General features: G+C 47.1%; 1 protein-coding gene across 2 annotated transcripts in view; it reads left to right on the top strand.

Moving 5' to 3' along the window:
* Window positions 1-20,821, top strand: part of GALNT17 (polypeptide N-acetylgalactosaminyltransferase 17) — a 581,607-nt gene that overhangs the window by 316,089 nt on the left and 244,697 nt on the right. The window lies entirely within an intron of this gene.

Here is a 20,821-nt window from a genome sequence, read left to right as displayed (position 1 = left end):
CTGTCCCACCGATCTGACCTGACCTCTATTTCTGTGGCCTGTCCTTATCTCTGTTCCTCCTGCCTATCCATACCTCCATCACTCCTACCCATCCTTTTGTCCATACCACCCTGTTCTCCAGTCTTCTGTCCTGTACTGTGTTCCCCACATCCTCTTCTGTGCTTACTTGCTCTCCCAGTATCCGACCTCAGCTCTGTTCTTTGACTTGGGCTTGTTTTCTCCTTGGTACTGATGTGACATCTTGGCTTAGACCCTTACTGAGTGACTATCCCTGCTCTTGTTAATGACCTCTAGTGGGCTTCTGTCTAACTCCACTCAGTTCTTTTCCTACCTGAGTCCTTGCGCCCTCTAGTGGTAGCTTGACAACTATACATTTAATTTATCCAAACAAAGATTGATTAATAAGAGTTAAATAGAAATGATATGCCATGCCATGATTTTCATGTATTTTTAAAAATAATTTATTTTTGTCATTTTTAACCACCTTCAGGTATCTGTCATACATGTGTGGTGCAGCAGGCAATATTGTTTCCGCAAACCAACGTAGATGGAAGGAAACATGCTCACAATGAAAGAAGGCTTCATTGTGAGCAGAGCAGGTGTGAGAAGTATAATATAACTGTCACGCTACTCTGTAATGGCTGTGATTGTGCTAGCACCAATCCTGTGGATGAATCTCTTAAATGGCTCAAAATGTCAAAATCAACAACAGCAGCATCTGGATGGTAATTTGAAGGCAATGGCTCACTCTATAATCCAATTTGTGCCCTGCAATCATGATTGCAGGGTGCTGATGTTTGCCATAGCTAATGCCAGGTTAAGTATTTGCCTTTGTGGTAGCCTGACTAGCTTGTTCAGAATCTCACAGGCCTTCTGCTAGTTTTCGACTGACATGCACCCTGCAATATCTACAGTTGTGCTCAAAAATGTACATACCCCGGCTGATTTTTTTGCTTTTTTGGCCTTTTTACAGAGAATATGAATGATAACGCAACATCTTTTTTACCGTGGTTAGTGGTTGGGTGAAGCCATTTATTGTCCAACTACTGTGTTGTCTCATTTTAAATCATAATGACTGTAAGTATTGCATGCTATTAGACCAGTGAACAGACTAGTAAAAGGTCAACTCCCATAGAGGGAGCAAGTAAAAAATGTTAAAAAAGGCACAAACATGTATGAAGGTTAAAAAAGCAAAATACATTTTAAACATGACTGTCATGATAACATTTTGAACGGAAGCAATCAAGTTTCCCTGATGGAGACCTCCCTTAAGCTCTTTCACAGAGCATACCATGTTTCAACCTTTCTACATAACGTCTACCCGGGGGCCTGTAATAAATGCTTTAAAGGATTTGAATTCTTGGGAAGTTTAATACACATCTTGTAGACATGCACAAGTTAAAGCGCTATGGAAGAAAAAGGAAGTGGTTAAATTAATAACCAGGGCAATAGGCCACAGAGTCTTGCTGACACCTATTGTATTACTACTTGCAAAAATCAATACAATTTTGCAAAAAAAGTATTTTATGCATCACAATGGGTCCATGTTTCACATACAGATCACATACCCATTAAAGTTTAAAGAGTTGTTCAATGTCTGTTTTTTCTCCAACTACGTGTCCTTGCAAAAATTATGGAGACATGTCTGTTAAAGCACTTTTCAGCTGATCCTTGTAGTGTAAGACCAGCAATCACATATTAAGATAGATCGTCACTAGGGATGATCAAATACCTCAAATATTCGACTTCTTGAATTTTGCCGAATAGATCGCTGCTATTCGACTATTCGCAAATATTCGATGTGCAATGTAAGTCTATGGGAAACCCGAATAACAACAATTCAGAACTATTCAGGCATTCCCATAGACTTACATTGTGCATCGAATATTCGCATAGCGGCAACCTATTCATTGGATGTTCACAAAGCCGAATATTTGAGGTATTCGATCATCCCTAATCATCACTTGTTAAATTCTGGACATCCTGTTTAACAATTTATGGGGTGCTTACCACCAGAAGTACATGCTGAACAAGATGTATTTTGCACTAAATCCACTGTAAATAAATGTCTGGAAAATGTTGGTGAGGTCAAAGTAGTTGCTACATCCTTAGATGAATTCCCTGAATGCAATTTGGGGAATTTCTTCTGTTTTGTCAACTTTTTGACTTTGCACCTACAAACTACTTCAGGAAAATCTGCACCCCAAGAAGTTAAATGGTCGCTCCTTTTCTTCTTATTCCTGCCATGTACACAAACAGTAATGTCAGGCATTGCCATACTTGGGAGAAGTAGCGTAACAATTTACAGGTCCATTTTTCTTATTATCCTTAGTAAAAATGAAACATGTGTAGTTCCAAAAATGGGTTTCTCTGCTATTCTAGCACTTCAGTGGCACTGCAAATGGTGTCCACAAACTATTCTTACCAAATTTGCACACCAAGAGTCAAATAGTGTTTCATTCCTTCCAAGATCTGCCATGGGCTTAAACATTACTACAGTAGTTTCTGACAACATACTAAGTATTGCCACATTCAGGAGAAATTGCTTTACAAATTGTTACGTCCATTTTTTCCTATTGCCCTTGTGAAAATTAGGAACTAAAGCATAATTTTAGTAGAAAAAAAAATAAAATAATTTTAAACATGTCCCAGCATTATAAATATCTGTGAAACATCTGTGGGTTGAAAATGCTCACCACTAAGGATGAGCGAGCACCGAGTACCGGCGAGCATGCTCGCCCATCCCTGCTCACCACACAACTAAATGAAATAGTGGACGGGTGTAATTTCCAAATGAGGGTAAATGTGGAGTGGTTTTGCTGTTCAGCTCACTAATATAAATGAGTGAATATAATTCGGTAGAATTGGGTTGAATTTTACTCAAATATTACAAAAATGTGTATTCCCCAATAAGTGGATTTATTGTAATTCACTTTTGCAAGGATTCAGTAAAATGGCAGATTTTGGTTGTCATTTTGCTGACCCATAAAGAGCCATCAAACGTCTTTTTAAAAATACTTATATTGGAAGTTCCCCTGTTGTGCATTCACTTCCTTCCCTTTTCTTTAATCCCTTGTACACATATTGTCTCTCCTTTGTGCTTGAGTGCAGTGTGTATGAGTTTTTGCTCTCCCTTGTCTGTGTCTTCTCTGTGGGGTTTTGTTACTGTGTTTCTGGCCCACCCTAATTGCGGGGAAGAGGGAGATTAAGATCAGGGCTCAGACATGAGTCAGGATCACACTGGGGGCTCAGACCTGGCTACCATCAAGCCTACCTCTGAGATAAGGGACAGCACAGGGTTTTGAGTCTGAGGGCCAGCTTAGGAGCCCCTGCTCTGTCATTACATACCCAGTGACACTGATGCTGTCATGAGTCAACACCTGTGAGAACTGGCAAGGTGCCAGCTCTCACAGGAATTCACCATGTCTTATGAACAAAGCAATGCTGCAGCATCGCTGTGATTAGGAGAAGCAATTGCAGTGTACAGTCATAAAGTTCTCTAGGGAGACAAGTAAAATAACTAAAAAAATGTAGAAAAAAGTTTTAAAAAATATGAAAAAAACAAAACATAAAGTTCAAATCACCCCTCTTTTGCCCCATTGAAAATTAAATAATAAAAAGTACACATATTTGGTATTGCTAACTTCGGAAATGCCTGGTCAATCAAAATATAAAATCAATTAATCTGTTCAGTACATGACGTAGCGAGAAAAAAAATTCCAAATATCAAAATTGCGGGGGTTTTTTTGGTCTCTGCAACATTGCATTAAAATGCAATAACAGGCAATCAAAATATTGCATCTACACAAAAATGGTATCTTTACCTTTATCTTTAATACCTCACATGTTAAGATTACGGTGATATAGGAAATCACAAGACATAGCTAGAGAAAAGATTCAGCAATGATGTGGCCCAAAACTATCTGCATAGGAACGGATAGGAAAGAGCACTGACTGCAGCCGTAAAAACCCTAATAAATACCAGCACGCCTGGCATGCAAAAGAAATGAGCCAAAACAGGCTCTCCCCCACTATATCAGGAATCTGGTGTTACTGGGATCCAAGAAAAACACTGATATAGTGTCAGGACCGGGAGGACTGATGGGCCCAGGAGGTGGATCCACTGGACCGAGTATCCCACCTGGGGGCAGGGTACACGGCAGCCGGAGAACTGGCGTGGCCGGGACAGGTATAACCAGGTCAGCAGAGTCACAAAGTTCTTTAGGACGGTAAGGAAAACAGGCACAGGTACCAGGGAGCAAAGACAAGGAGTCTACAGGACACGGCACCAGGGGGCCTGAGCACCTAGCTCAAAAGACAAAGCTTCCAGACACGTTGATCAGGCAACGCCCCTATGGAAGGGCCAGTCTTATATATCCAGCACAGCCGTAGGTCACTTCCTGCTTCAGGTGTGCTGGGTCCATAAAACCAGGAGAGTGGGCGCGGCCTGGTCCTATACAGAGGCATGAGGCTAATACTCAGAGTCAGACGCATGAGACCAGGAGCAGGACACAGGAGAGCACGAGCGGCAGCCATGACCGGTGGACACGTGGAGTGGATCAGTGGGTAAGGAGCAGTGCAATGACGGTGAGGCCGGATCGGTGGGTACGGAGCGGTGGTGCGATGCAGGTGCGACTGGATCAGTGGGTACAGAGCGGTGGTGCAATGCAGGTATGACTGGATCAGTGGGTATGGAGCGGTGGTGCAATGCAGGAAACGGCTCAGTGGGTAAGGAGGGCTGCTGGGACACCGGGAGCGTGACAGTACCCCCCCCTTGAAGCCCCCCTCCCCGCGGCCGGGACATGTAGGCGCGCCGAAGAGGGGCAGCAACGTACTTCCGGGACAACCAGGACCGAGCCTCGGGACCGCAATCCACCCAATCGACCAGGAAGGACTGCCTACCCCGGACCGTTTTCATGGCCACTATGTCCCGTATCGGAGAACCCAAGTCAGCGGCAACGGAGGCAACGGATAGGGGAAGACAGTCAGAAGCAGGACTGGAGTCGTGGGCGACCGGTTCGGGCGTCTTGGACCGGGTACAGGATAGTGTGTCATCCTCAGTAGCAGGGGGCATCAAAGTCTCAAGTGCCAGGGATGGTGGCACGACGCTGGGCTGCGTCGACTCTGCTTCTGGGTCCGGTGGCACCACAGGCACAAGTGCCAGGAGCTGTGGTACACCGCTGGACTGCGTCGTCGCCTTTTCTTCTTCCGGCGGCATAGCAGGTTCAGGTGACAGGGGCCGAGGAACGGGCTGTAGGCAGTGGTCATGACACCAGGACCCCCAGCGAGTAATAGCGCCAGAGTGCCAACTAATGGCAGGGTCATGGAGTTGAAGCCAGGGTAGGCCCAGCAGGAGCTCAGGAGCCATCCTCGGGATCACATAGAAGGTGATGGTCTCAGTGTGCAAAGTGCCAACCTGGAGTCTCACTGGTTCAGTGGTATATCGGACAGGTTCGTATAGCAGTTTGCCGTCCACGGAGGCGAACCAGAGGGGCTTGGCAAGCGGGATCACAGGTACCTGGTATCGGTCCACTGCAGACTGGTGTATGAAATTAGCCGCTGCCCCAGAATCGATGTGGGCCTCTGCTGTGAACCTGGTCTTCTTCGTCGTCACCTGGACAGTCTGTGTAAGTGGAACGGAGGGGATTCCGGTGCCAAGGGTAGCGGTTCCCACCATCCCTTGGGCCTGGGGTCTACCAGGTTTCTCAGGGCATGTCCGAAGCATGTGTGACCCGTCTCCACAATAGAAGCACAGGCCCAGGGCGAGCCGTTCTGCACGGCGTTGCTTGGCTTGGTTCAGTCGGTCAATTTGCATGGGTTCCGGAAACATGTCACAGGAAGGCAGGGGCAAAGGAGCGATAGGCCTCTGCGGGGACAAGGCGTGACGGGGTGGTCGCTTCTCCCGGAATACCTCTTTGGTTCGCTCCTGGAAACGGAGGTCAATTCGGGTGGCTAAGGATATTAAAGCGTCCAAGGTGCGTGGAACGTCACGGCCAGCAAGCTCGTCTTTGACGCGGCCAGAGAGTCCTTCCCAAAAGGCCGCCGTCAAGGCCTCATTGTTCCAGCCCAGCTCAGAGGCGAGCGTGCGGAACTGGATGGCGTATTGGCCGACGGTCAGGGTCCCTTGGCGTAGCCGGAGGAGCGAAGAGGTCACTGTGGTGGTACGTCCGGGTTCATCGAATGTACTTCGGAAGGCGTGCAAGAATTCCCGGATGTTAGTGGTCATTGGATCCTCATTCTCCCACAGGGGGTTAATCCAGGCTAGAGCTTCGCCTTCCAAGTGTGACATCAGGAACGCCACTTTAGCCTGGTCTGAGACAAACAAATGAGGAAGCAACTTGAAATGCAGAGAGCACTGATTCAAGAAGCCGCGGCAGGACTTGGGATCCCCTGCATAGCGAGGCGGAGCAGCGAGGCGAAGTTGCGAGGCCGTGGCGGAAACTGGTTCGGAGCCGGAGACTGGTTGCTGCGTGGACTCAGACGAGGCAGCGGTCTGCAGTGTATATAACCGGAGGTCCATAGACGCCAGGAATTTCAGCATCCGGTGTAAGGTGTCACGCTGTTGCACCAGTTCCTGGCGTAGTTCGGCCAGCTCAGATGTTTGTGCTCCAGCGGGATCCATGGCCTGATCAAACTGTCAGGACCGGGAGGACTGATGGGCCCAGGAGGTGGATCCACTGGACCGAGTATCCCACCTGGGGGCAGGGTACACGGCAGCCGGAGAACTGGCGTGGCCGGGACAGGTATAACCAGGTCAGCAGAGTCACAAAGTTCTTTAGGACGGTAAGGAAAACAGGCACAGGTACCAGGGAGCAAAGACAAGGAGTCTACAGGACACGGCACCAGGGGGCCTGAGCACCTAGCTCAAAAGACAAAGCTTCCAGACACGTTGATCAGGCAACGCCCCTATGGAAGGGCCAGTCTTATATATCCAGCACAGCCGTAGGTCACTTCCTGCTTCAGGTGTGCTGGGTCCATAAAACCAGGAGAGTGGGCGCGGCCTGGTCCTATACAGAGGCATGAGGCTAATACTCAGAGTCAGACTCATGAGACCAGGAGCAGGACACAGGAGAGCACGAGCGGCAGCCATGACCGGTGGACACGTGGAGTGGATCAGTGGGTAAGGAGCAGTGCAATGACGGTGAGGCCGGATCGGTGGGTACGGAGCGGTGGTGCGATGCAGGTGCGACTGGATCAGTGGGTACAGAGCGGTGGTGCAATGCAGGTATGACTGGATCAGTGGGTATGGAGCGGTGGTGCAATGCAGGAACCGGCTCAGTGGGTAAGGAGGGCTGCTGGGACACCGGGAGCGTGACATATAGAGAGGGGACTGAATATTATACCAAGCATGACAAAACACAATACATAACAGAACATGGAGCAAGGTACACAGATACTCCCAGCAGGGAATAATCCAATTCCACCAAGAACTCCACACAGGCAAAAGAACAAGAAAGTGAAAACCATAAGCAAAGGTAAAAGGACCAACTTATCTGAGAGGAGTTCTGGTATACACAGAGACAAGGGCTCATTTCAGGATGTCCTTAGCATACAGGAAATACAATTGAGCATCGGCAAGGAACAAAAGGAAGCTACTAAGTTATATAGGCCCAAACCAAATGGCCTGATTGCAAATCCTACTCTGCTGTCTGGTTCCCATTTTAGCAAGTCAACTGCACTACCAGCACTGACCACAAGAGGGAGCCCCAAACTGGAATCCAATTCAAATGTATTCACAACAAAAACATGTCTCCTTACTAAACCTTACAAAATCCAACAGGGCTTACAGTAGCGATCACATGGGCCTGATTGTTTCACCTATTTGTTAACACAACATCATGGTTTTGCTTAGGTAGCACATCCGACCAAGGTTTTGATGTAATATAATAGCATATAGAGTCTAGTCCCAGTGACTTTAGTTATGTTTTTATCTTAAAGAACATTTGTGTTGCTAAAGAAATAAATACATTATTGGATAAATGGGAAGCATAATTGCATGCTTCTTATATGAAAATTAAAATTATTAATCAATAAAACAAAAAATAATTTTCCAAATCAGCTTCAATAGAACAAACATACTGTACATATCTGGTTAAACAGCCTCAAAGTGGAAATGCAGTTTCAGGCAGTGATTTATCACTTAGCTGGAAAATTATTTGATTGCGATTTCCTTTTTATGACTTTAAACCTATTTAGACTTGTCTACAGGTACTGTAAGTGCAGTGAATGCGCCCTAAAAGCATTCAATTTGATAAGAAAAGAAACCTCGAGGGCAAAAGTATCTTCAATAAACCAGCAACTCTTTCAGAGCACATACACTTGGAAAATTGGCATTATAACAATAAAAATACCCATCCTGCATGTGAAAATGCTGCCTGTAAATTGGATTTTCCCCACTCATTTCTAACTAGATGGATATGATACCTGAGGGAAATAGATATCAAGCATGTATTTGGTGAGGATTGCTTTCTAACAGTCATTAACTAAACCGAGAGGATGCTTGCAAAGACATAGTTCTGTGCTTGGCTTCCACAGACTGACTCTAATTGAAAGATTTAAAGTTTCTTTTATTTGCTACTTGAGTTAGGACAATGGCTGCATTTTAGTCAATTTTATAGCCCATGAAGGATTCCAGTTTTGGTATTTATTTTTCTTCATGTTTCACAAATATAGGAACTGGTCTGGAATAAAAAGTGCTACTTAAGTTACCGTGCTCTTTATTTATTGATTTTTCTATAACACATAACATTTTTTGTTTGTAAACTAATAATGATAGTCTAGTGCACAATAAGACTATAACAATACAATGACATATTTAATGTCAATTGGTCTCAAGGTAGGTGGTACAAGTTGCAGAAGCAAATCAATGTATATTAACATATAAAAACTATAGTTTTATGAAAAGGTTTTTGTTAGCGTGTGAATATCATATGAATGTTAGAATAAATATTTTAGTTTGGGAATAAAAGGCTGCTTTTGTGACTAATTTGGGTTATGTTCACACAGTTTTCATGGAATCATTTACTGTATTTAAGAGGTGTTGATAAGTGTCTGGGGTTAGAAAAAAAGGTACATATCAGTTATTTGATCTCAGTTATTTGCTAAAGATGAGCGGATCTATCCATGGAGAATCGAGTTCACATTGAATTTCATGAATTTTGCATTTTCACATACAGTAAATGTAAACATTTTGAGATTCAAAGTTTGGTTTGCAAATAAAAAAGAAAGAAATTTGCTCACACCATTTTTCACACTGGTAAAGCATTGGATAGCAAGTTATTGTCATCATGCATAGCCACATGGGCTTCTCCGTAATGCTCGGCAGCCATGACATCTTATGGATTATCAAACCTTGTACAGAGGTGGTCAGTACATGAGGCCATCACAGATCAGCAGTTCCCTGTAAAACATAGTTTATACAGCAGAGTCATTTTCCTCTCCAAAGTCACTGGGTAAGCCTCTCTCTCCTGTAGAGTGTATGCACTTATGGTCAGCAGGGTCCACTTGAGCTCTCACATAGGGTGTAAGCTTTTATGATGATGGTGGTCATCTCTCTTTTACCTGTAGTGTATAAGCTCTTATGGTCAGCAGAGTCCACTCGGGTTCTCACATAAAGTGTAAGCTTTTATGATGATTGTGGTCCTCTCTCTTTTACCTGTAGTGTATAAGCTCTTATGGTCAGCAGAGTCCACTCGGGTTCTCACATAAAGTGTAAGCTCTTATGATGAGCGGGGTCCTCTATGTTTCACCTGTAGTATGTAAGCTCTTTATGGTCAGCAGAGTCCACTTGGTCTCTCACATAAAGTGTAAGCTTTTCTGATGAGCAGGGTCCTCTCTCTTTTACCTGTAGTGTGTAAGCTCTTATGGTCAGCAGGGTCCTCTCGGTCTCTCACATAAAGTGTAAGCTTTTATGGTGAATGGGGTCCTCTCTCTCTTTTACCTGTAGTGTGTAAGCTCTTATGGTCAGCAGGGTCCACTCGGTCTCTCACATAGAGTGTAAGCTTTTATGGTGAATGGGGTCCTCTCTCTTTTACCTGTAGTGTGTAAACTCTTATGGTCAGAGAGGTCCACTCGGTCTTTCACATAAAGTGTAAGCTTTTATAGTGAATGGAGTCCTCTCTCTTTTACCTGTAGTGTGCAAGCTCTTATGGTCAGGAGGTTGCTCTCTCTGATATCTCCTATATCTATTTTCCGAGGAATTATAACTTTACAGTATTAAAATTAGGGCAAATATATTCGCTGCAAATACATTTTTTTCAAATTTTAATTTAAAAAAAAGTGCTCATCTCAATAAGACAGAACCCAATGGAATCCACCCCAAATTAGGCTGCAGAAACACTTAGGGGTACTTTACATGCTGCGACATCGCTGCCGATATATTGTCGGGGTCACGTCGTTAGTGACGCACATCCGGCGCTGGTAGCGACATCGCAGCATGTAACACAAATGAGCGATGATCAACGAGCGCAAAAACGTGCAAAATCGTTGCTCGTTGACACGTCGTTCATTTCCATAATATCGGTGCTGCTGCAGGTACGATGTTGTTTGTCATTCCTGCAGCAGCACACATCGCTATGTGTGACGCCGCTGGAACGACAAACATCTCCTTACCTGTGTCAACGGAAAACGAGGAAGGAAGGAGGTGGACGGCATGTTCTGGACGCTCATCTCTGCCCCTCCTTTTCTATTGGGTGGCGGTTCAGTGACGCTGCTGTGACGTTGCTGTGACGCTGAACGAACCGCCCCCTTAGAAAGGAGGCAGTTCGCCGATCACAGCGACGTTGCGGAGCAGGTATGTGCATGTGACGCTGCCGTAGCGATAATGTTCGCTATGGCAGCAATCACCACATATCGTGCCACCGACGGGGGCGGGTGCTATCGCACGTGACATTGCTAGCCGATGCTAGCGATGTCGCAGCATGTAAAGCCCGCTTTAGGAATACACAAATTCCTCCAAGAATTACTTCAGAAGCAAACATTCTCTGAAATGGTTTATGCTTGGAAATCTCGTTGTTTTCAGATGCTTCAAAAATCACTCAGTAAACAAGCCTAGTTACTTTGCAAAAAAGCTTTGACATAGCAGACTAATTTTTTTTTTCAATTTTAACCCCTTCAGCCCCAAGCCTATTTTGACCCTAAAGACCAGGCCATTTTTTGCAATTCTGACCAGTGTCACTTTATGAGGTTATAACTCTGGAACGCTTCAGCGGATCCCGGTGATTCTGAGACTGTTTTTTCGTGACATATTGGGCTTCATGTTAGTGGTAAATTTAGGCCGATATTTTTTGCATTTCTTTGTGAAAAAAAACGGAAATTTCGCGAAAATTTTGAAAATTTTGTAATTTTCAAAATTTGAATTTTTATGCTCTAAAACCAACGAGACATATGACACAAAATAATTAATAAATAACATTTCCCACATGTCTATTTTACATCAGAACAATTTTGGGATAAAAAAAAAAAATTTAAGGAAGTTATAGGGGTTCAAAGTTTATGAGCAATTTCTCATTTTTACAACAAAATTTACAAAGCCACTTTTTTTAGGGACCACATCACATTTGAAGCAATTTTGAAAGGTCTACATGACACAGAACACCCAAAAGTGACACCATTCCAAAAACGGCACCCCTCAGGCTACTCAAAACCACATTCAAGAAGGTTATTAACCCTTCAGGTGCTTCACAGTAACTAAAGCAATGTGGAAGGTAAAAATGAACATTTTACTTTTTGCAACAAAAATGTTAATTTAGCCTCAAATATTGCATATGCACAAGGGTAGCAGGATTAAATGAACCCACAAAATTTGTTGGGCAATTTCTACTGAACACGCAGATACCTCATATGTGGCGAAAAACCACTGTTTGGGCGCACGGCAGGACTCGGAAGGAAAGGAGCGCCATTTGACTTTTTTGAACAGAAAATTAGCTGGAATCGTTAGCCGCACCATGTTGCGTTTGGAGAGCCCCTGAGGTGCCGAAACAGTGGAGCTCCCCCACATGTGACCCCATTTTGGAAACTAGACCCCTCATGGAATTTATCTAGATGTTTATTGAGCACTTTGAGCCTCTGGGGGCTTCACAAAAGTTAATAGAGTTGAGCCGTGAAAATAAAAAAAAACTTTTTTACCACAAAATTGTTACTTCAACCAGGTAGCTTTTTTTTCACAAGGGTATCAGGAAAAATTGCACCATAAAATGTATTGTGCAATTTCTCCTGAGTACGCAGATACCTCATATGTGGTGGAACTCAAATGTTTGGGCGCACAGCAGGGCTCGGAAGGCAAGGAGTGTCATTTGACGTTTCAAACGCAAAATTGTCTGGGACAATTAGCATATTCCATGCTGTTTGGAGACCCCCTGAGGTGCCGAAACAGTGGAGCTCCCCCACATGTGACCCCATTTTGGAAACTAGACCCCCATGGCATAGAAAAAAAAACAGCGGAAGATGGGGGGGGCGGCAGATGGGGCGGCAGCAGATGGGGGGGCAGCGGCATATAAAGGGAGCATCTGTGATTGTGAGACGGTGGCTGGGATAGGGTGGGGGCGGATGGGAGAGGGCGCAGTGGATGCAGGAGCGGCAGAGGATGGGGGGAGGGGGCGGGTGGGGGGGATGGGTGGGAAGGGGAGTGGGAGGTGAGATTGGGGATAGTTACCCTACAGGATGGATCTAGGCAGCTGGATCACAGGAGATGAAGGAGGCAGCAGATCGGGGAGGGTGAGAGGTGGGGGGAGGGAGCGCAGCGCAGATCACGGAGGAGACAGGTGAGCAGAGCACAGATCACGGAGGAGACAGGTGAGCAGAGCACAGATCACGGAGGAGGCAGGTGAGCAGAGCACAGATCACGGGGGTGAGAGGTGAGGGAGAGCGGACAGCAGATCACGGGGGTGACAGGTGAGGGAGCACAGATCACGGGGTGACAGGTGAGGGAGCACAGATCACGGGGGTGAGAGGTGAGAGAGCGCAGATCACGGGGGAGACAGGTGAGCAGAGCGCAGATCACGGGGGTGAGAGGTGGAGGGAGAGTGGACAGCAGATCACGGGGGTGATAGGGGAGGAGCACAGATCACGGCGGTGACAGGTGAGGGAGCGCAGATCACGGCGGTGACAGGGGAGGGAGCGCACATCACGGCGGTGACAGGGGAGGGAGCGCACATCACGGCGGTGACAGGGGAGGGAGCGCACATCACGGCGGTGACAGGGGAGGGAGCGCACATCACGGCGGTGACAGGGGAGGGAGTGCACATCACAGCGGTGACAGGGGAGGGAGCGCACATCACGGCGGTGACAGGGGAGGGAGCGCACATCACGGCGGTGACAGGGGAGGGAGCGCACATCACGGCGGTGACAGGGGAGGGAGCGCACATCACGGCGGTGACAGGGGAGGGAGCGCACATCACGGCGGTGACAGGGGAGGGAGCGCACATCACGGCGGTGACAGGGGAGGGAGCGCACATCACGGCGGTGACAGGGGAGGGGGCGGGTAGCTGACCACGGGGGTGAGAGGTGGGGGGAGCGTGCAGCACATCACGGAGGGGAGGGGGCGAGCAGCACATCACGGAGGGGAGGGGGCGAGCAGCACATCACGGAGGGGAGGGGGCGAGCAGCACATCACGGAGGGGAGGGGAGGGGGCGAGCAGCACATCACGGAGGGGAGGGGAGGGGGTGAGCAGCACATCACGGAGGGGAGGGGAGGGGGCGAGCAGCACATCACGGAGGGGAGGGGAGGGGGCGAGCAGCACATCACGGAGGGGAGGGGGCGAGCAGTACATCACGGAGGGGAGGGGAGGGGGCGAGCAGCACATCACGGAGGGGAGGGGAGGGGGCGAGCAGCACATCACGGAGGGGAGGGGGCGAGCACCGATCACGAGGGGGAGGGGCCGGGCAGCAGATCGGAGGGAGCGGTGGCACTATGACAGATGGAGGAGGACAGGGTGCACGATCCCAGTCCTCCTCCATCTGTCATAGTGCCACCGCTCCCTCCGATCTGCTGCACGGAGGTGAGGGGGCCGGGCAGCAGATTGGGGGGCGCGGTGGCACTGTGGCAGATGGAGGGCGGCAGCGGATCGGGAGGTGTGGGGGTGAGGGTGCGGGCAGGAGATCGGGGAGACAGGTGGCAGATCGCGGAGGGCAGCGGCGGCGAATCGGGACGCTTTTCGTACAGTGCAATGGCAGCGCGGCAACTTCCGGGTCCCATGCTCCGGTCTCATAACAGCATGGGACCGGAGCTTGTCGCCCTGCCATTGCACTGTGTACACTCACTGTGTGTGCTGGCGTGCTGCAGGGACGATGACGGGGGCGGTCACCGGCAACAGGTCCACTGTGATTGGAGAAATCGGTCACAAGGCCGATCTCTCCAATCAGAGCATTGGAGCTGGGGGAGGGTGATCCAGTGAGGTCACCCAGATCCAGCCAATGGCCAGTGCTACAGCTGCACTGGCCAGGGCTGGATTTCAATGTTTCAGTCATTTTAAATGGCTGGAACATTACAGTGGCTGTGATTGGTTGAGCGGCGTTCGTCAGCCAATCACAGCCTCCGTAGGTCCGGGGAGGAGGCACCACCCCTCCTAAGGTCAGGAACAGGTCCCCTCCTCCCCGAATCTGCGGTTTTTGTTAACATATTGCAGTCACCGGAGGCTCCGGTGCCGCGATTCCGCCATGACGGAAAGATCCGTCCTTGGTCATTAAGGCCCAGGGCACAAGGACGGATCTTTCCGTCCATGGTCGTGAAGGGGTTAAGACAACTTTTCATCAGTTTCAGCACGATAAATTGGCCCCATCAAGGAATAATGGCTGCAATGCTGTGTAAGGCCTGAAACACACATCCGTTAAACACGTGCGTGTTTGTCCTGTTTCCGTATGTACCGGAGACACGGACAAACATGCACCAATGTTAATCTATCATTGAGGTCACACGTGCGTGATTCCATAAGGTCCGTGTGTCCGTGTCCGTGATCCGTATGTGTTTCCGTTTTGCACGGAAGCATGTCCATTTTCAGCACGGAACACGCACACACGGACCCCATGAAAGTCAATGGGTATGTCCGCACAATAACGTGACACGGATGCATCTCTGTATGCTTCGTGTACGTTTTGTGCTTTTTTGTAGCGATGTCGGTCATTCTTTTTTTTTCTGTCTATGTCGGTTAATCTCCCTCAGTTCGTCGGTCTGTGTCTCTGTCTTTCTGTCCCTCTCTCACAGTCTGTCGGTTAGTCCCCCCCTCTCTCATACTCATCGTTCCCCAATCACTGGCGCGGCGCTGCACGGCTGTTCAATAAACTCCGGCGGCTTTTACTATTTTGAAAAAGCCTGTCGGTCATTATTCAATCTCGTATTCCCTGCTTTCCCCGCCCACCGGCTCCTATGATTAGTTGCAGTGAGACATGCCGCCACGCTGAGTGACAGCTGTCTCACTGCAACCAATCACAGCCACCGGTGGGCGGGTATATACTGTGCAGTAAAAAAAATAAAAAAATAATTAATAAAAAATGACGTGCGGCCCCCCATTTTCATACAAGCCAGGGTAAAGTCACACGGCTGAAGGCTGGTATTCTCAGGATGGGGAGCTCCACGTTATGCGGAGCCCCCCAGCCTAACAATATCAGCCAGCAGCCACCCGGAATTGCCGCATACAATAGATGCGACAGTTCTGGGACTCTACCCGGCTCTTCCCGATTTGCCCTGCTGCATTGGCAATTGGGGTAATAAGGAGTTAATGGCAACCCATAGCTGCCAATAAGTCCTAGATTAATCATTGCAGGCATCTATGAGACACCCCCAATGATTAATCTGTAAGTTACAGTAAATAAACACACACAGTGAAAAAATCCTTTATTTGAAATAATAAACACTACAAAAAACCCTCGTTCACCAATTTATTATGCTCCAAATACCCATCCAGTTTCACACGCACACACGGACATTCCACACGCACACACGGCTAGCATACGCAGTTCACACAGATGCCACACAGACCATAAAACGGACACAAAAACGGGACATGGACCCGAAAAACAGATGTAACACACGTGTTTTTTGACGGATGCGTGTTTCAGGCCTAAAACATAGGCAAAATATTTAAAGTAAAAACTCTCTGTTACGAAGATAATAGCTTGTAAATAGAGATGATTGGACTTGTGGAAATGCAGTTCGGTGGGTTCAGCCAGACTTTAGATAAAGTTTGGTTTGGGACAAGCGCTTGGCCTAAACTCCAATGGAAGTCACTAATTAGGCAGTTTGGATCTCTGCCCACATGCACCTAGCCATAAACACAACACTTCTGTGTTACATCTCGTGGCTCTCCTGAGGCAAGGACTGAGGCGGTCTCCCATTCCTTGCCTGCCACGAGCACTCCTGCTCAGCAGCGCCGAAGGTCTGCCAGACTGCGCAGTGTGCAGGAGATACCTTCTCAGAGAGGCAGCAGAAGGGTGACACCTAGTGGTTCTCCTGTTACAAGGAGTGAAGCGGTCTCCCATTCCTGGCCTGCTGCAGACTCTCCTGCTCAGCGGCCCCGAAGGTCTGCGAGGCTGCGCAATGTGCAGAGGTTTACTGCTCAGGGAAGCAGTGAGATTCCCGTTATCTCTGCACATTGTGAGACCGAGGATCCCGCCTCTATTTCCCAGAGGCAGGAGGGTGAGCATGTGCAATGCGTGGTGGGTCCTGGTTCGCTCACTGACGTCACACGGCTTGATGACAAGGCTGGTGACGTGGTGAATCCTGACTGGCCAGGCTGGGACGTCGTGGACCCTGATTGGGTCAAGTCCATCATCTCCGCCTCAAGCCCGCCCTCGGGTGGAGCTGCACCTCCTTAAAAGCTCCCCCTGCCATCATGGCGGCGCGCGACCGTCCTTCTATGTTTGGATGTCTGGCAGCGTGCTGCCACGCCACTGCTCAGGCATTACTGTCTCTTGTGGGCTTGGCCCTTGCTGCTCCGGCAGTACCTCGTTTGCAGGCCGTGTTCCTGCCTTGCTGCTCCGGCAGTATCCCCTTCAACAGGCCGTGTTCCTGTCCCAGGTGAGCTCCTCGAGTCTCCACCGGACTCACCTGGTTATTGAAAGCACACGTGCGTGGGCACCTCTGTGCTACCCTCGTGTCATATTCTCGTGACTTCCACTGGCACACGTGCGTGGGCACCTCTGTGCTTCCCCGTGCAACAGGTACACCGAGCCGTGAGATCCATGCCATACAACCCTCACGGGTTAGGGCAGATCGGTGTACATAGATCGTCTGTGACATTCCAGATGATCGCTAGCAGAAACCCGCTCACTCTTCACCCACCATAGCGGCGGTCCCTTACACCGCACAGTGGACCTTGACCGGCGGAAGCTGTCCATTTCCCATCTTGGCACGCTTCCCCGGGTCCCCCTCGTAACACTTCTGGGGGCGGGGGGGTAGGTTTTTTCCATTTTTTTGTTTGGTGCACGCTGTATACAATCATGCTATTTACCCTGATAAGCACACACCTATAAATCCATACAGACATACAGAGTTTAACACTAGAACTACTGAGGTAGTCATTTTGACTACTTTGCACTATGTATTTCTATATAGGTGTCACGAGTCCAATAGTTCTAGTGTTAAAGGATAGCAAAGTAAGAAGATGCAGCATAGTGATCAGTTTTATAGTATGGTAAGAATATAATTGCCTCTCATATTTTCTTTACGTTGTGGCTTATTTTTTACATTTTTCAGGTATGTAATTCTCAGATACTGCTGAAAAGGTAAATTATATCTTTGACTACCATACCACCATACATCATTTATGCTGATGTACAGTTGTGATGTTGTGGTAAATATTATTGACACTAGAAATGAGCAAATTTATTGGAGGTGTATAAAATTAAAAGTTAGGATTCATCAGATCCATATGTTTTGCAATTCACTTTTGGCAGATAAATGCCAAATAAATGTCAGGAAGGGGTTAAACAAAATCTTATAGTCACCTCTTCTTGGCTCCTGATTGGCTCTTTTAACTTCTGTCTTCCGTCTTCTTTTTTCTATCACCATTAATACCAAGTCTTGTATTCACTAGGTCCCATACCCTCAAATACAGTGTAATGCATGACATTGATGTGTATCGAGCCCCATATAACTGTTTGCACCAAGCTCAAGTGAAGACCCAGCTGTAAAGAAGATAAAAGGGAGAAGAAATGCAACAGAAGTAAAGGGTTAAAAAAAGCAGATCAGAGGACCATTGGTGGTGGAACCATGAGGAGGAAAAAGGATGTTATTTTAAGATTCTTTTTTTTTACTCTGTCCAAGACCAATTAATTTCACATCAAATTTATTCAATGTAAATCAAATCTCCGTGTGAATTAAATCAATCTGCCCCAATTATTCATAATAAAAAAGCCAATGTATTCAGATATGTGTGTCAATTTTGTAAAATCACTTTATTTAATAGAAAATTAAATGATTTGTTATTGAATTAACGCCAATCACATTAAAAAAATGCCAGATGCCTTTTTACTCAGTACAGAAGAGTGCATTTTTCACAGAAGACTGATATGACCCCATGTGCAACCGCATGGGCTTTCCCATAATACCTTGCATCTATCACATCACAGAGTTATGCTCAACCAATCAAGAAGGGCTATCATAGCCTAAATACAAACCTAGCAGGAAATTCTGCAGTCATTTTACAGTTATTTAGTATAGTGGGAGGACATCAGAGCTCACAAGTCAGCAATAGTGATAGGAAGAAAAAGCCATAAAAAATTGGACAATACTCTAGACAGTAATATGTTAAATAACTGCATCAGTGATAAAGATCAGAGTAGTAGTTTGTGAATAATACATAATAATGCACAGACTTAATTGATAAGAGGAGAGAGATATCTGAGGTGCCACCAGCAGCAGCAGTGTTAAGGCCACGTCTCACTAAGCAACATCGCTACCAACATCGCTGCTGAGGCACGACTTTTGTGACGTAACAGCGATGTTGCTAGCGATGTTGTTGTGTGTGACATCCAGCAACAACCTTTCCCCTGTTGTGAGGTCGCTAGTTGTTGCTGAATGTCCTGGACCATTTTTTAGTTGTTGCTCTCCCGCTGTGAAGCGCACATTGCTGTGTGTGACAGAGACAGAGCAACAACTGAATGTGCAATGAGCAAGGAGCCGGCTTCTGCGGACGCTGGTAACCAATGTAAATATCGGGTAACCAAGGAGCCCTTTCCTTGGTTACCCGATATTTACCTTCGTTACCAGCGTCCGCCGTTCACACGCGGCGAGTGCCGGCTCCCTGCTCCCTGCACACATAGCCAGACTACACATGGGGTAATTAACCCGATGTTTACTCCTGCTAGGAGTGCAGGGAGCCAACGCTAAGCTGTGTGCGCTGGTAACCAAGGTAGATATCGGGTTGGTTACCCGATATTTACCTTAGTTACCAAGCGCAGCATCGCTTCCACGCGTCACTGCTGGCTGGGGGCTGGTCACTGGTTGCTGGTGAGATCTGCCTGTGTGACAGCTCACCAGCAACCCGTGTAGCGACGCTCCAGCGATCCCTGCCAGGTCAGGTTGCTGGTGGGATCGCTGGAGCGTCGCTTAGTGTGACGGTACCTTAAGGCCGGAATCACTTTGTGAATCAAATGTTATATGCTAATGACCCTTTGCTCAAACTCTGCTGTCAGACTGAACCTAGTATAATCTACTGTGCTCTGATTCTCTCGCATATGAGGATTGGATCACAGGTGCAGAGAAGAGGGAGAGTCTCATTTTCTCCATTGCCTGTCTCAGCTCTGTCATAATCCACATTGCCCGGATGCAGTTTCGTGACAGTGAACAGCAGAATAGTACAGCTATTCACAGGCATAGGTTAATGATGACAACTCTCATCAGCGTCACTGGATTTTGCTGAACGCATCATTGAGCTAGCGGCTCTGATGAAGGTTGTCATCACTACCTTGCATTGGTGAATAACTGTACTTTACTGTTATTCACAGCCTCCTGAGCTGCATTTGAGCTACATGGACAACAACGGAACCTTGTTGTTACATTTCCTTTAGAATAAATTGGTGAGCATAGGGATAGTGTAGGAGAGTACTTATTCAAATAAACCTTTTTTCCTGTGTGTTTTTTTTAATCCTGAGTTAGTAATGGGGGTCTCTAATAGACACCCTTCCATTGCTAACCCCTGAGCTTGATGCCAGCTGACATTACACAGCTATCATCAACCCCCCCAAAATATTAACATGATTTCCAACACACCACTGCAGTCAGGAAGAGCCAAGCAAACAGACAGAATTGGTGCATCTAATGTAATACACTAATTCTGAGAAGGCTACGGTCTGGTATTTTTAGGCTGAGAAAGGCCAAATAACCATGGATTTTCCCTGCCTGATAAAATCGGCCCCCTGCTGTCTTCTTTTCTTTGGCTGGTTATCAAAAATGGGGGTATGCCATGTCTTTTTTTAAAATGATTTATTTAGTTCCCAGCAGTGACCTGGGAGTCAGAGATAAATCCAGACGTCCTGATGATGTTCCTATTCCATTTGAGCTCTGCTTCCATCCATTTCAGCAATTCTCCAGCCCTTCCCTTAGTGTCTTTCTTAAAAATGCTTGAGCTTTCCATTGACTTACGTTATACTTGTTACTTGCATTGAATCCATCTGAGTGTCCGACAAGCTCAATTTAAGTAAATAGCGATAGCGCTCAATCATTTTAGTGCTCGATCGTCACTATAAATTGTGCACAGTTTAGATTTTCACTGTTAATGACAAATATGTAGCGTGGACTTGAAGGTAGAGTAAAAAGAACCTAAAGTGACTCAATGTACTGAGAAAAGGTTCCGAATCCTAACAGTAATGGATTCAATATGATTTC

The sequence above is a fragment of the Anomaloglossus baeobatrachus genome, chromosome 2 (assembly GCF_048569485.1).
Source record: "Anomaloglossus baeobatrachus isolate aAnoBae1 chromosome 2, aAnoBae1.hap1, whole genome shotgun sequence".
NCBI classification, from domain to species: domain Eukaryota; kingdom Metazoa; phylum Chordata; class Amphibia; order Anura; family Aromobatidae; genus Anomaloglossus; species Anomaloglossus baeobatrachus.
Note: the sequence above shows the minus strand (reverse complement) of the source record. Positions and strands in the feature narration are given on the sequence as shown.